Raw genomic sequence first — 14,439 nt, forward strand, 5'->3', positions numbered from 1 at the left:
AGAAGCTGATCTGCTAAAGTGCACATGCACAGACAGGGAACAGGCTGGAAGAGAAAGCGTGATTAGAGCAGCCTCTTTCAATCAGGATGCCTAGGCACTCTGGGTTGTCTTCTGGGTTCTTCACTGTTGCCTTGGCAAAATGACTAAAAATTGCCCAAAAATTGTGTAGAAACCAGGGGGTGGATAAGCCTGTTTTTTTGTTACACAAAGTCACAAGTTTTCATTGTGCAACTGTACACCCTTGGGTACAGGGCAGGTCAGCCAGGGCCCTAACAACCGCTGATGCCAGGGCATCTGGCATCTGCACAGCATCCTTGTTTGACCTTTCTTGTTAGATTTTAGAAATGGCTGCTTTGACTGGAGAAAGGTTGAGAAAGATTAGAGGTATGACCCATTAGTGTGCAGTTTCCCCTTCATTTTCCAATCAAACAGTTTGCAATCATACAGTATATGCATTACAACTATGTATTTATCTGCTTGCCTAAGGTCTGACTTTATTCTTTTAGCAGGTATTTCTTCTTATTATTATCTTGTTATACTAATAAAAGACAACTTCTACTTGGTTCCTTGGCTTACTATGCAGTGCTGTTTTTTGCACATACTGTATGTAAAAAGGTGTGAATAGTAGTGTGTAACTGTCTATTCTGCAATAATAATTAATGTAATTATGTTAAATGAATATGGTAATGACTGTTTTACATAATTTGCCCAAAAAGGAAATATATTTTCTTTTTTTAGGGAAATAGTGTAGAAATGAAAGACAATGGGGTTGATTTACTAGAGGCAAATAGACTGTGCACTTTGCAAAGTTGCAATCTGCAAGTGCATTTGCTCCCGAGCTTAGTAAATGAGGTAAATCCTCATTTTGCAAAGAATACCCAATCACATGCAAGGATAATTAAAAAAAAAAAAAAAAACAGCATTTTTGTTAGCACATAATTTAATGATGGAAGTCAACACAGCTTCTGCTCATTTACAGAGCTTCGGAGCAACTGCACAGTCTATTTTCCTTTAGTAAATCAACCCCAGTATGTCTGAGAAGCATGCTTGGTAATGATCTGCTTTGCTGTCATTTAAATAGGAAATCCCAAGGAGTTCCCCTCTCTCCAAATTTGGACATGAGAGTATAGGCTCTAGTAGTGTAGGAGAAGAGAGAGAATACAATATATCAAGCAGATAAGTCGGGCAAGGCTTGCATTTATTTAAATGCCTGCAAATCTGTCTTTTTAGGGTTTTGGTTTAGGTGGACCAATTTACTTTTATATCAGCACAATATTACATCATAAAATAATATAACACTACTTATAATATTGTACAGAGATGCACAATTCACCAAAAGGCAATGTATCAAATTGAGACATCCACATAAAAAGCAGCAAAAAAATCATCATTGCAGTCATACAATTTTTTTTATAAAAGTTATGTTGAATGTAATTACTTTAGATTAACTGCACTAATATACTATAATTTAATGCTAGAAACTGCATTTTATGAGGGAATTGGTAATGAGTAGAGGATATGATATATACAATCGCATATAAAACCAGAGCTGGAATGGTGATGAGTGGAGAGTTTGAAGGATCTTGTAGGTGATTCATTGTTTAGTGGGAATCCAATTAAGGGATTTGAGAAGGGTGTTAGTGTGTACTGTTTTAGATGAAAGGGAACTAATTAGAGCTGCAAAATCTCATGAAGGAGAAATATGAGACAACCAGCTAGTAGATTACTGTCAGAGTCCAATCAGCACACAGCATTAGCATGCATGGGAGATGTGTCAGTGCGGTGTTTGGGAAAAAAGAGCACTCTAGTGTGATTATATTATGGAGGAGCTGAAGGTAACTGTTTCCAAATAGCATGCAAAGAAAAGGGAATGCAATGATAGTACTCTCTCATTTAAAGTACTGGTAAGTGGAATTGACACCTTTTTGTTACTGTTAGCATTGAAGTCTTGGTTGAGACATTTAGGGAAGTGTAATAAGATTTTTTTTTTTCAGTTGTAAGTGCAGCTTTCGGGTAATGTAGCAACAAAAAGTTGTCTGTAAATTGCTTTTTTTTTCCCCCATTCACTTTTTTTTTTTAAAGCGACAACACAGAAGCAGGTTTTGAATCCAAAATATTATTTTTCATTCACATTTTTCAGATTACTGGATGACTTCTAAGACCAACCTTAGAGATGGTATTTGCAGACTTATTGTATTGCTTCTTTACTATTTATTAAAAAAATACCAACTTTTTTGTCTCACCAGGAGAAAAGACAAGTAGCCTTTAATGATAGCTTTGTGTATTTTACATGCTACAGCTCCACCACTAGATGCTGCACAACAGACGCAGAGACAAAATCCCAAAAAATTTTCTATTTGCATTTGTTTTTCAGTGTGTTGAAAGACTTTAAGACCAGCCTTATGCATTGTACACACAGTCGGACATTGATCGGACATTCCGACAACAAAATCCATAGATTTTTTCTGACGGATGTTGGCTCAAACTTGTCTTGCATATACACAATCACACAAAGTTGTCGGAAAATCCGATCGTTCTGAACGTAGTGACGTAAAACACGTACATCGGGACTATAAATGGGGCAGTAGCCAATAGCTTTCGTTTCTTAATTTATTCTGAGCATGCGTGGCACTTTGCGCGTCGGATTTGTGTACACATGATCGGAATTTGTTGTCAGAAAATTTTATAGCAAGCTCTCAAACTTTGTGTGTCGGAAATTCCTATGGAAAATGTGTGATGGAGCCTACACACGGTCGGAATTTCCGACAACAAGGTCCTATCACACATTTTCCATCAGAAAATCCGACCGTGTGTACAGGGCATTAGAGGTGGTAGACAGATTGTTATTGATTGTTTACTACTATAAAGCTGGCTACACATTATACAATTTTCTTGTACAGTTTTCCTTTACATTTACCAAACCCATATAATATGAGGTCAAACCTAAACACTTTCAAAATTTATGCAATCCAGCAGGCCCTTACACTACATAGTTGAAGGTAAATCTAAAGGTAATTGAAAAAAATGTATAATGTGTAACCAACTTTAGTTGCAAAAATGTCTAAAATTTTGTTTCACCAGCAGAAAATATAAGCAGCCTTTAGTGGCAGAATTGTATATTTCACATGCTACAGCACCATATGCTAAATATTTTGGTAAATAAAGTATACTTAAAGCTATTTTTTTCATTTGGATAGGGTAAGAAAACATTAAAACCCCTGTCAGTTTTTTTGGTCATCTGTGTCCCATTGGGGAGATTTCTGCTCACTTCCAGTCCTGTAGACACAACAGGAAGTAAGAGGTGATCTCTCCAAAGTCACTAGGACAAGTGTCTCTAATTGAAGATTTCCCCTCAATTGCTGTTTTGATCACAAATCTACATTATTCTTCATCTTCAGTTCCAGTGACAAAGTTTACCAAGACAACACTGGGTGAATATTCCTAACAGGGACACAGACAGCAATAGCATAACAAGGGTTCTAGCTAGGGATGAGCCGAACACCCCTGGTTCGGTTCGCACCAGAACTTGAGAACAGACAAAAAATTTGTGCAAACACGCGAACACCGTTGAAGTCTATGGGACATGAACATGAAAAATCAAAAGTGCTCATTTTAAAGGCTTATATGCAAGTTATTGTCATAAAAAGTGTTTGGGGACCAAGGTACTGCACCAGGGGACATGTATCAATGCAAAAAAAGTTTTTAAAACAGCCATTTTTTCAGGAGCAGTGATTTTAAGAATGCCTAACCTCCCTGGCGGTTTTCCCGAATGTGGCTCAGGGTTAAATTTCAGTACCATTAGTGGTAACCCCGAGCCACACTTGGGATTGCATTTCAGGATCCTGGTGCAGGTTACTTAACTTGTCCCCAGGATCCTGCGATGTCCCCCCACTGTGTCTGCGCGCTCTGTCCTCTGCCTGATGCCTCTGTGTGCCAGGCTCTGTTCCCTGCAAGCGTTGCAACGCATGGGGCGGAGCCCGGCGGCAAATTAAAAAAATAGGAAATTCATAACATATACAGTACACTGTAATCTTACAGATTACATTATTGTATGAAATCTTTTCACATCCGTTTTGTCCCTAGGGCTTTGTTCAATACCCTGCATGCAGTTTTATATTATTTATACTGTTCTTTCTGCCTGGAAACTTGAGATTGTCCATAGCAACTAAAAAGTGTCCCTTTACGTCAAAAATGGTTTTAAACCAGCTAGAAAACAGTGATAGTAAATTAGAACATTTGCAGAATTGAGCGATAGTGAATCATGGGGAAATTAATTTTATTATTATTATTATATTATTATTTTTTATAATTATTTATAGTTATTTATTATATTATAATTTATGATTTTGTGTTTCAAACTTTATCATACACGGGATATCTACTAGACTCTTGTTTGGACAGATTTAAGTGTGTTATTGCTAAGAATTACGGGCCTACAATATAAAACACCAAATTTTGATGCAAAACAATTGTACCGCTTTGAGACACAAAAATATGACATAATCATACCACCAGGGTGGCTACAGTGAAACAATAAAAATTAAATATTCCTTTCAATATTGTGCCTGGGGGGTCTCCTTAGTCTGCCTGTAAAGTAGCGCATTTTCCCATGTTTAGAAAAGTACTGCAGCAAAATGAAATTTCTAAAGGAAAAATGGCATTTAAAATTGCTCGCAGCTGTAATGTATTGCCAGATCCCGGCAATATACAAAAAAAATCATTTAAAAAACAGCGTGGGTCCCCCCCCCCCCCAGTCCATACTAGGCCCTTCGGGTCTGATATGGATATCAAGGTGAACGCCACACCAAATTTTTTCTTTTAAATGTCATGGGGGTCCCCCCCAAAATCCATACCACCCATGCCTTTTTTTTCTTAATTCTGTCATAGGGCTCCCCTTAACGACTGGAACTGCAGTATATATACTATATGGACCGCACTATATACTCTGCTGAAAAATTGGGCCTTAGGTGTTGGTGGTGGCAGAACACGGTAAACCCTCACAGTTACCTTTGTTGGGTGCAGGAACAGTCCCCTGTTAAACAAGGGCAGAAACATCGGGCCTTAGGTGTTGGTGGTACCAGAACACTGTAACCCCTCACAGTAAGGCTGGGTTCACACATGCAAAGATAAAAATCAGTTTTTCAGAGGTTCCTCTGCGTTTTAGCTGCGGATCAGTGAGCAGGGAGAGGGGGAGAGGGGGGAGGTGTAGTGAGGAGAAGGAGAGAATTTGTGTTCAGAACGGAATGCACCTGCAAATCAGATGCGTTCCCATAGAAAATAATGGGCTTGTAATTCGCACTGCAATGCCCAGAAAACGCACACGTTTTTTGTGCAATGCACAGTACAAATGCACCGCAGATATGTGAACCAGTCTCATTAAAATTAATGTATTTTGAAATGTCCTGCGAATTGGATGCGGTGTAAGCCGCATCTAATTCACATAGGTGTGAACGGGGCCTTACTCTTGTTGGTAGCAGGAACGGTCCCTGCTATTAATATTATTTCAGAGGCTGCTTGCCCTCTTTTACTGGCTTGTGAGCGTGAAGGTCTGCCTCTCTTTGGAAGCCTTTCCGGACATGATGGGTATTTTTTTTAACACCGCACTACACTATATTTTATACTGTGTACACCACCTGAAGTGCATTAGAAACTGTACACCACCAAATGCACTGTATATATAGGCTACGCTGAATGCAGAGTATATATATATATATATATATATATATATATATATATATATATATATATATATATATATATTAGTCTGACTGTATATACATATATCAATTACACTGCCACCAACTAACTAACCTGCCTGCCTAATGTAGCTCAATCTCTCTATCTCTGTCCACTATAACACACTATAACACACCAATTATGGCTCTCGCTGAGGAGCGTGCTGTGATTGGCTAAAGCGTGCAGGTCAGGTGTAGGCTTTAGCCAATCATCATACAGCAATGCACTGTGGTCTTGCAGTGTGTTATGGGGTGCTCGAATTTGCTTCGAACGCCCCATAAAATTTGCTGTTTGGCAAACGGGCAAACACCAGAAGTTCGAGTCCATTCTGGTGACTACTCAAATGTTTGGAGTTCCCCAAACTTTCAGTCCCATTGACAATGGTGACCAAGACAAACAGAGAGGGTAAGTCTTTTAATGGCTTAGTCATGGTCCATAGCTACATTTATCTTTGGTTAACAATGAAAAGAACATATTTAACTGTATTTATGTAAAAATGATATGTGTTCTTATAACACTTATTGCCAATGTAACTTCTCTCAAAGAAAGCACTATATTTTTAGAGGCCCTTGATTGTTGTGCCAGATGCTTGATAACAATTACTTTTGAATCTCTGTTATGCAATTTAAACTTAGTTCAGGAGTAGAAGCCTCTTTACACTATTGCATTTTAATGGACTTGTTGCAACATGCTAAAACGATGTGTCGAACTTCCCCAGAAAAAAAAATAGTGCCTGTTGCCATCTCAGTGCTGCTTTGCAGTGTGTTTTTGAAAAACTGAATACTCAATTATTCTTTCTCTGTTTTAGTGCACTTGGATGCCCATAAAAGTCCATGGCAGTTCATCAAAGCATACAGTCTGTGCGTTTTGATGTGTTGGCAAAAGCTATTATTGACCTTTGGTCAGAGGTTGTTAACCCTATCCACTCCAAAATCTAAACTGAAAAATGTGCATAAAAATGCATGTAAAGAAAATGCACATATATGCATGACAACACACCCACCTAACAAAAAACACACCCCAAGCTAAATGGGCCCTAAATGATTATTATTTAACTCCTGTTGCCTTGCAAATAGTAAGCAAAGTCTCAACTATAACAACAGCCCAGGAGGCATCACTTCTTCAGGTCATTTACAAATTTGCACTTTATTTTCTAACCTGTATGCACGAGGACATCTTCATAAATCAGCAGGAATGATACTTTGTTGTGATACTGGAGTGTTTTGCTTGGATGAAACACATAGCTCTTTTCCTGTTTTTACAAGGGTTATGCTGCTTGGCATAAGGAGAGTCTTAACAGATTGCATTTTAATAGCCTGACAGCCAGGGGCTTTTGTGCTTTGAATTAATTATTTGAACATGACTTATACCAAAGGACAAAGTAGATTTACTTAAACATTTATTCATCACCAGCACAAGGAAAATTTAGGGCCAAATCTTAGGGAATGAAATTGCGATCTCCGCAGATGAAAGATTGCTCCAAATTAGAAAGACATATGGCTAGTAAGACTTTAAATCATACATTTCCACAGTTGGCATCTTTGGTCGCCAGTCATTTCAGTATTAACCCATTCTTTAGAACTGATTTATAACAGCAGCAAGGCAGAGGAAAGAGCAGTTGAAGTAGTCAGATAAAAGCTGATTAATCTGTGACTTGATTGGTTGTTAGTACTAACTCCCTGCATCATCATTTGAGTAACTGTTTATTATTCAGCATCAGGATATCAAAATGAATTCAGTCCATTCAATACATTTAACCTTTTACAACTTAGCTGATAGCATTTATCTTAGTTTTATAACTTTTTGAAAGATTTTACTGTATGAACACGGTTTATAGCTCTTTTGCCATTTTCTCACTAATGTTTGCAGTTATTTAAATTCTCTGTTATAGACATGTGTTTTGAGTACTTGTAATCCAGATCATGACAGAAATATTTAAATCCAGTCTTCAAACAAATATCAGTCAATTTGCAGTTGCTTATTTGCATTCTGGCAATTGCACCAATTTGTTTGACTTTTCCCACTTTGAACTGAATCACACAATTGTGCTATTTTATACCAGAGCTTGACATTGTAGCTAATGAACAATGTAACTGTAGGAGACCATTAAAATATCACTGTATTTTTCTTCTACAAACTTCATTAATTTTGTGACAAGTAAAAGCTTCTGTGCTGTACATGAATGCTACATTTTGTACTTTGCTGTATCCTTACATTAAGATCATCTCATACCTCCCACTGGCTGCTTGACCTCCTTTTCCTTATTGATGCCATTTTACCTGATAATAGATTATATCTGAATTCACAAATTATTCACTTTGTGTATACAAAAGGGTAAATTAAATTAAGCAATTTTCATAACTGCTGGTGGCCTTAATAAAGACATTTTTATTTTTAAATGAGTGCTGTGTCAAAAACATTGATATTTTTATGCAGTCAATATATGTGAAGATTATACTCAGTATATCATTTTCCATTCTTATTTTACATGCCTCTTTCATACATATATATATATATATATATATATATATATATATATATATATATATATATATATATATATATATATATATATATATATACACACACACACACACACACACACATACATATACATACACAAACACAAATATATGTACACATACATATGTACACTATATTACCAAAAGTATTGGGACACCTGCCTTTACGCACACATGAACTTTAACCACTTGCCTACAGGGCACTTTCACCCCCTTCCTGCCCAGGCCATTTTTCAGCTTTCAGCGCTCTCACACTTTGATAATTGTGCAATCATTCAACACTGTATCGAAACTAAATTTTTATAATTTTCTTCACACAAATAGAGCTTTCTTTTGGTGGTATTTAATCACTGCTGGGTTTTTTATTTTTTACAAAAAAAAAGAAAAAAGACTGACAATTTTGACAAAAAAATACATTTTTCTTAGCTTCTGTCAGTACATTTTGTAAATAAGTAATTTTTCTCTTTCACTGATGGGTACTGATAGGCTGCACTGATGGACACTGATGAAGGGGGCACTTATAGGCACTGATTAGGTGGCACTGATGAGGAGGCACCAATATGCCACACTGATAGTTGGCATTGATGGCAGCACTGGAGGGCACTGATTGGCGGCAAGGATAGGCGGCACTGATGGGCACTGATGGGATGCACTGATGGGCACTGAAGGCAGCAGTGACTGGCATCACTAATGGTCACTGATTGGTGGCACTGATGGGCACTGATTGGATTTACTGATGGGCACTGATTGGTGGCACTGGGGGGGCTTTACTGTAATCAAGGCACTGATGATCAGTGCCCTGATTACATGTCCGGGTGTTCCCTGCCTGATCGGCTCTCCTCACCACACACTCTGTCAGTTTGAGGCGAGAAGATTGTCAATCATGTTGTTTAGTGATGGAGATCCTAGTCAATAACATTGAATGACATCTTCCAAACCACCTGTACAGATTCCCAGATGACAGCTGGGGGCAGAGGGGCAGAGATAGAGGCCAGTATCATTGAATAAATACAGCCATGGCTGTTAACTGAGTATTGGTCATGGTTATATTTAGTTAGTGGTGTCAGCCACCATCCTCACCCGCTTTTTTACATTCAGCTGCCAGCTGGAAATCCCCAGGCAGGCAAACACCCTATTTAGTTCATCCATTTGCTAAATGCCAAATAGTTCTACTTCAGTCAAAAAACAAAACTCATCCCTACTCTTCAGTAAATCAGCATACAAGCTGTGTATGTCAGAATGGAATGTAAAATTTATAGCATATGCAAGCAAATATTATTCCAGATGCAGAGGCAAGTTCCTGAAAAATGACTAATCTTCAGATGGACAAGGTCATTATCAGATGCAGAGAGCTCCAAGATACTAGTTTTCACTTACATATGGCTGTGGAACATCTGACCCCCATGTAAAAATGCTTGGCCAATCAGCAAGCACTAGTGCTATAGTAGTAGTAATAGCAAATCTCTTCTGAACCTGAAAGTACCAGGTATTTTCTGCACTTCCAGTCAGAGCCGTCTTAATAGCATCATGGGCCCCTGGGCAAAGTAATGCTCTGGGGCCCCTACAATAGAGACAGCGCAGGTAAACAGACATCAAGTAGGTAGAAGGCAGACAAGCGGAGCTTCCCCTTTTGGGTGGAGCTCCGCATTAACTACTTGAACAATCATTCTGTACAGCAAAGAAACAGTGGGAAAATACTACATACATTAAGTAACAAAGCTGTCCTGTGCATATAATATATCTGCTAGATTGATGCCTCCCCTGCACTCTGACCACCTCTACACCCCAAATATCCCCCCAGCACTCTGACCCTTCTACACCCTAGATATCCCCCAGCACTCTGACCCCTCTACACCCCAGATATCCCCCAGCACTCTGATCCCTCTACATCCCAGATATCCCCCCAGCATTCTGACCCCTCTACACCCTAGATATCCCCCCAGCACTCTGACCCCTCTACACCCTAGATATTCCCCCCAGCACTGTTACCATATACCATAAGATGCCTCTTGTATTGTGACCCCACTACATCCCTGATACCCCCTACACTGTGGCCTCTCTACATCCCCGATACCTCTAGCACTATAGCCACCCAAGCTACCCCAAGAATTGCTACCCCCTATACACCCTAGATCCCCCCTCAGCATTGTTTTCCCCCAAACACCCTTGATATCCCCCAGCACTATTATTCCATCCATGTAGTACCCCCTTTTCCAGTGGAGATACACGCCTACTCCCACGGGAGGAGAACCAGGAAGTGCAAAGAAGAATAGAAAAATAAAAGGTAATTACAGCGATTTAATTTTTTTTAAACGCCATGTCAGCATCTAGGCAAGGAAGAGAATACATACAGATATTGTTCAAAATTTGGGTGGAACCCCACTTTAACCCCCCTGGCGGTATTCCCGAGTCTGGCTCGGGGTGGATTTTACATACCAAAAGCGGTATCCCCGAGCCAGACTCGGGCTTGCATCGCAGGATCCAGGAAGAGATTACTTACCTTGTCCCCTGGATCCTGCGATGTCTCCCCGCTGTGATCGGCGAGCCGCTGTGTCTCGCTCGATTCACAGTGCCGAGCTCCGTTCCCTGCGAGCGTTGCGACGCACGGGGACGGAGTTCGGCGGTAAATTCAAAAGTGAAACACATAGTATAGATACAGCATACTGTAATCTTACAGATTACAGTACTGTATCAAATAACTACACATCCCCTTTGTCCCTAGTGGTCTGCCCAGTGTCCTGCATGCAGTTTTATATATATAAAACTGTTCTTTCTGCCAGGAAACTGGAGATTGTCCATAGCAACCAAAACTGTCCCTTTACATCAAAAGTGGTTTTAGACCAGCTAGAAAAAAGCGATAATAAATTATAATCACTTGCAGAATTGAGCGATAGTGATTTGTGGGGAGATCCGTCATCAAACACTAAAAGTAATAAAAGCTAAAATTCTGCAACTGTGCAAATTTCAGTGTTTTTGATTTGATTACATTATTATATAATTTTTATTATTATTATATTATTATGTGTTTTAATTATTTATAGTTATTTATTATATTATAATTTTTTATTTCGTTTTTCAAACTTTATCATACCCGGGATGTCTACTAGACTCTTGTTTGGACAGATTTAAGTGAACTATTCCTAAGAATTACAGGCCTACAATATGAAACGCCATATTTCTGTGCAAAATAATTGTACCGCTTTCAGCACCTAAAATCTGAAATAATCATACCGCCAGGGAGGTTAAGACAGCCCTGCTTCTAGTGGCCGAAGAGAAGTGAAAAAAGGAAGGACCCAGACAAGCATGTACATCAGGAAAGTAAGTGTGAAAATCAGAGCTCCTGATCTGCATACCTGCTCTGGGTCAGTGACTGAGAAAGTTCTGAGGCTATTGAATTTGAATAATAGCCAGAGAATGATTTATTTAATTTTTTTAGAAGAAATGCTTATCAATGGCATCCTTTGTATTTCCTAAGTATAGGTTTCCTTTATTGTCCACACACACGCAATCACACTTATGTGTTGCAGTAATATCACATTAGCACAGCACAATATATCTTTGTTTAATTTTTTTTTTTTTTTTTAGAATGACACCCCAACTTGCTTTATAATAATCACTGAAGTACAGCGCATGTGTGTTGTGGTGCACTGCATTGACTGTGTTAAGTTGTATTGACAGCCCATGTGTTAAAAGATAGCATGCCTTGGCTCTTAAGGTACAACTACACAAAAAAATAAAAAACGTAATATATTGCACTTGTGGTGGTTGTGTTTACTTTCTTTTTTTTCTACTTTATTATCACTTGGTAATCCTGTAAATAACACACTTCCTGTCCCTGGGTGGCTGTAGAAATGTCTGTCTATATGTCCAATGTTCATTCTGTCACAAGAAATTTTGTTCCTTGGCTAGACAAACATGCTTTTAGCCATTTGGCTTAAACTGTTGAGTTGACAGAACCCTAGACACCACCCCTTTTAGATGAGTAGGCACGTTGGCTTATCTACAGACATTTGTGCTGTCATGACCAGTTTCACAATCAGTACAATTAACTTTATAGTCATAAATAAACAATCTCTCTAAAGGAAAACCCTGCAAAATGCCACTGAAATCCTGGCTTGTATGAACACAGTTGTTATCCAGTTTTAACAAATAAATTAAACATTTCAAGGACTGACAGCGTTTTACTTGAATTGCCACCAAATGAGATGTAGATAATCCCATTTTTTTCACTATGTGCGGGTAATAAATACAGTGAAACGGCATGTGACATTAGGCAGCTAATGAAACATGGCACTCATTTAAAGCCGCCTGTACCCTGAGAATAAGCTGGAAGTTATATTTTTTCCAGCATTTCATAGCACATGACAACACACAGGTAGCATCATACTCACGGTAACAAATGGCAATAGACAGTATCTCAATAAAGCTTTCTTTGCTTCCTTGCATCAGAAACTCAGTTGGAACCCATCTAGCTTTTCTGCTTTCTCCACGTATAAGCTTAATAAGAGAGCACCTAAAGAGAAAACAAAGAGCAAAATACAAAGAAGCATGCCGAGCAGGAAACAGTACACAGCGTTCTACAAATCCTATACAAGTGTATAATAGGGATTTTTCTTTATGTCAAGTTACACCGAGCCTGAGAGATTCAAATCCTAAATATAAGATGTCACTTAATCTTTAGATGTTTTATTTCAGAATGACTCCCCTTGGAGCAAACTACCATAGTAAATTATGTGTGGAGAAGATAGTATTCACAGAGGAGGTGTGGTGTGGAGCTGACAGCTGTGTAATTACAAAGTTTTCAGAACAGAAATAAAACATAATGTTTAGCTTTGTTTATATTTACATATGATTTGCATGTTGTTTCGCTCTGTATGTTATTAAAGCGCAGTTAGAAAGAAGCAAACTGATCCACAAATCAGTTAAATTCTAGAGAAATTTGATTCTCCATAGTAAGGACAATTCATCAAGCTGTGCAAGCTATTTTGTATTTGTTATTTTATATATCAGTCATTTTCTCATCATTTTTTTCACAAACATAAATAGATGGGTATACACTTAGTAATGTTTCATGTGATGCAGTTATTTGCAATTCACATTGTCGTGCATCTATTATTTTTTTCATGAAATGTTATTTTATCTCTAATGACTTCTTTCTGTGTCCTTTACAGGTCACAATAAAACAATGCTGGGCAGAAGCTATTGATGTTTTAAAGTTAGCTTGTTCCTTGCCCATGCAGTGGAACAAAACCCTCCTATGCGTTACAGACAAGGAAGCTGCCATTTAAGCCTCTGTTTGATTTGTAATTGCCATGGTGCTACACTTGTGATAAGTTATGACACCAGCTGTTTAATGGCTTGATATTTGGTTGAGAGCTAACATAAACACATAGGGCTGGTCCTGGGCGGGTACAAAGGCACCACAAGCTAAGGCAGGATGGGCAGTGTTGCCAACTGCCTGTTCCAGGTTCGGGAAAGTTCATACAAGCTCGACCCATTTTTGGCCAAGCGGACGCATGTGCACTTTTGAAAAGAAAGGCAAGGCACTTAGTTTTGGTGGCAGCGCCCCACCACAGGTCAGGACACTGATGTGACAGGGGGGTAATATAAAGGGGGGCAGAGTAGGACACTACTGTCTACTCAGCAGTTTATGGATAACCTGTCCGGTAAGCGTTAAAATTTTAGTTGCTCTACACTAGTGAGATACCAGGTTTTCATGCTTATATGTGTATTAGTCTCTATAATGCAACATAACAGCTAATTAACATTATCCTTTCTGACTCTTTTCTATGGCCTAAACTAGGGAGATGTATTTCTCTGTTCTAGTGTGGATGCTGTGGGGGACGAAAAGGCAGAGGAGGACACTGATGTGGGGGGAGGGTTAAGGGGGCAGAGGAGGACACTGATGTAGGGGGGTGAAGGGGGAAGAGGAGGACACTACTGTGAGGGATTACAAAAGTTTACAAAAAGTGGTGGGGATTATAGATGGTGTCGTTGCTATAGAAACATTTGTAAAGGGGAGGAACTAGATGACCACCCGCATGTGGGGGCATCAGAAATATTTCTGCAACCTGGCGTCTGTGACCCTAGGATTGGCCCTGTAAGCACTCTAGGAACTGTAACAGATATCATTCACAACATGCCTTGAATGTAACAGTTTAGGGAAACTGTTAAATCAAAG

General features: G+C 38.8%; 1 protein-coding gene across 13 annotated transcripts in view; it reads left to right on the top strand.

Annotated features, from left to right (window-relative positions):
• The window catches only part of LINGO2 (leucine rich repeat and Ig domain containing 2), a 3,171,904-nt gene that overhangs the window by 3,069,196 nt on the left and 88,269 nt on the right, over positions 1–14,439 (top strand). The window contains exon 1 of one of the 13 annotated variants that reach the window (XM_073635841.1): positions 1,819–1,904. The exons of the other annotated variants lie outside the window; for them this stretch is intronic. The gene's annotated coding sequence lies outside the window, so the exon portion shown is untranslated. Of the gene's footprint in view, positions 1–1,818; positions 1,905–14,439 lie in introns of those variants that run through there. 13 annotated transcript variants of the gene reach the window in all.

This window comes from Aquarana catesbeiana, linkage group LG01 (genome assembly GCF_042186555.1).
Source record: "Aquarana catesbeiana isolate 2022-GZ linkage group LG01, ASM4218655v1, whole genome shotgun sequence".
Taxonomy (NCBI): Eukaryota; Metazoa; Chordata; class Amphibia; order Anura; family Ranidae; genus Aquarana; species Aquarana catesbeiana.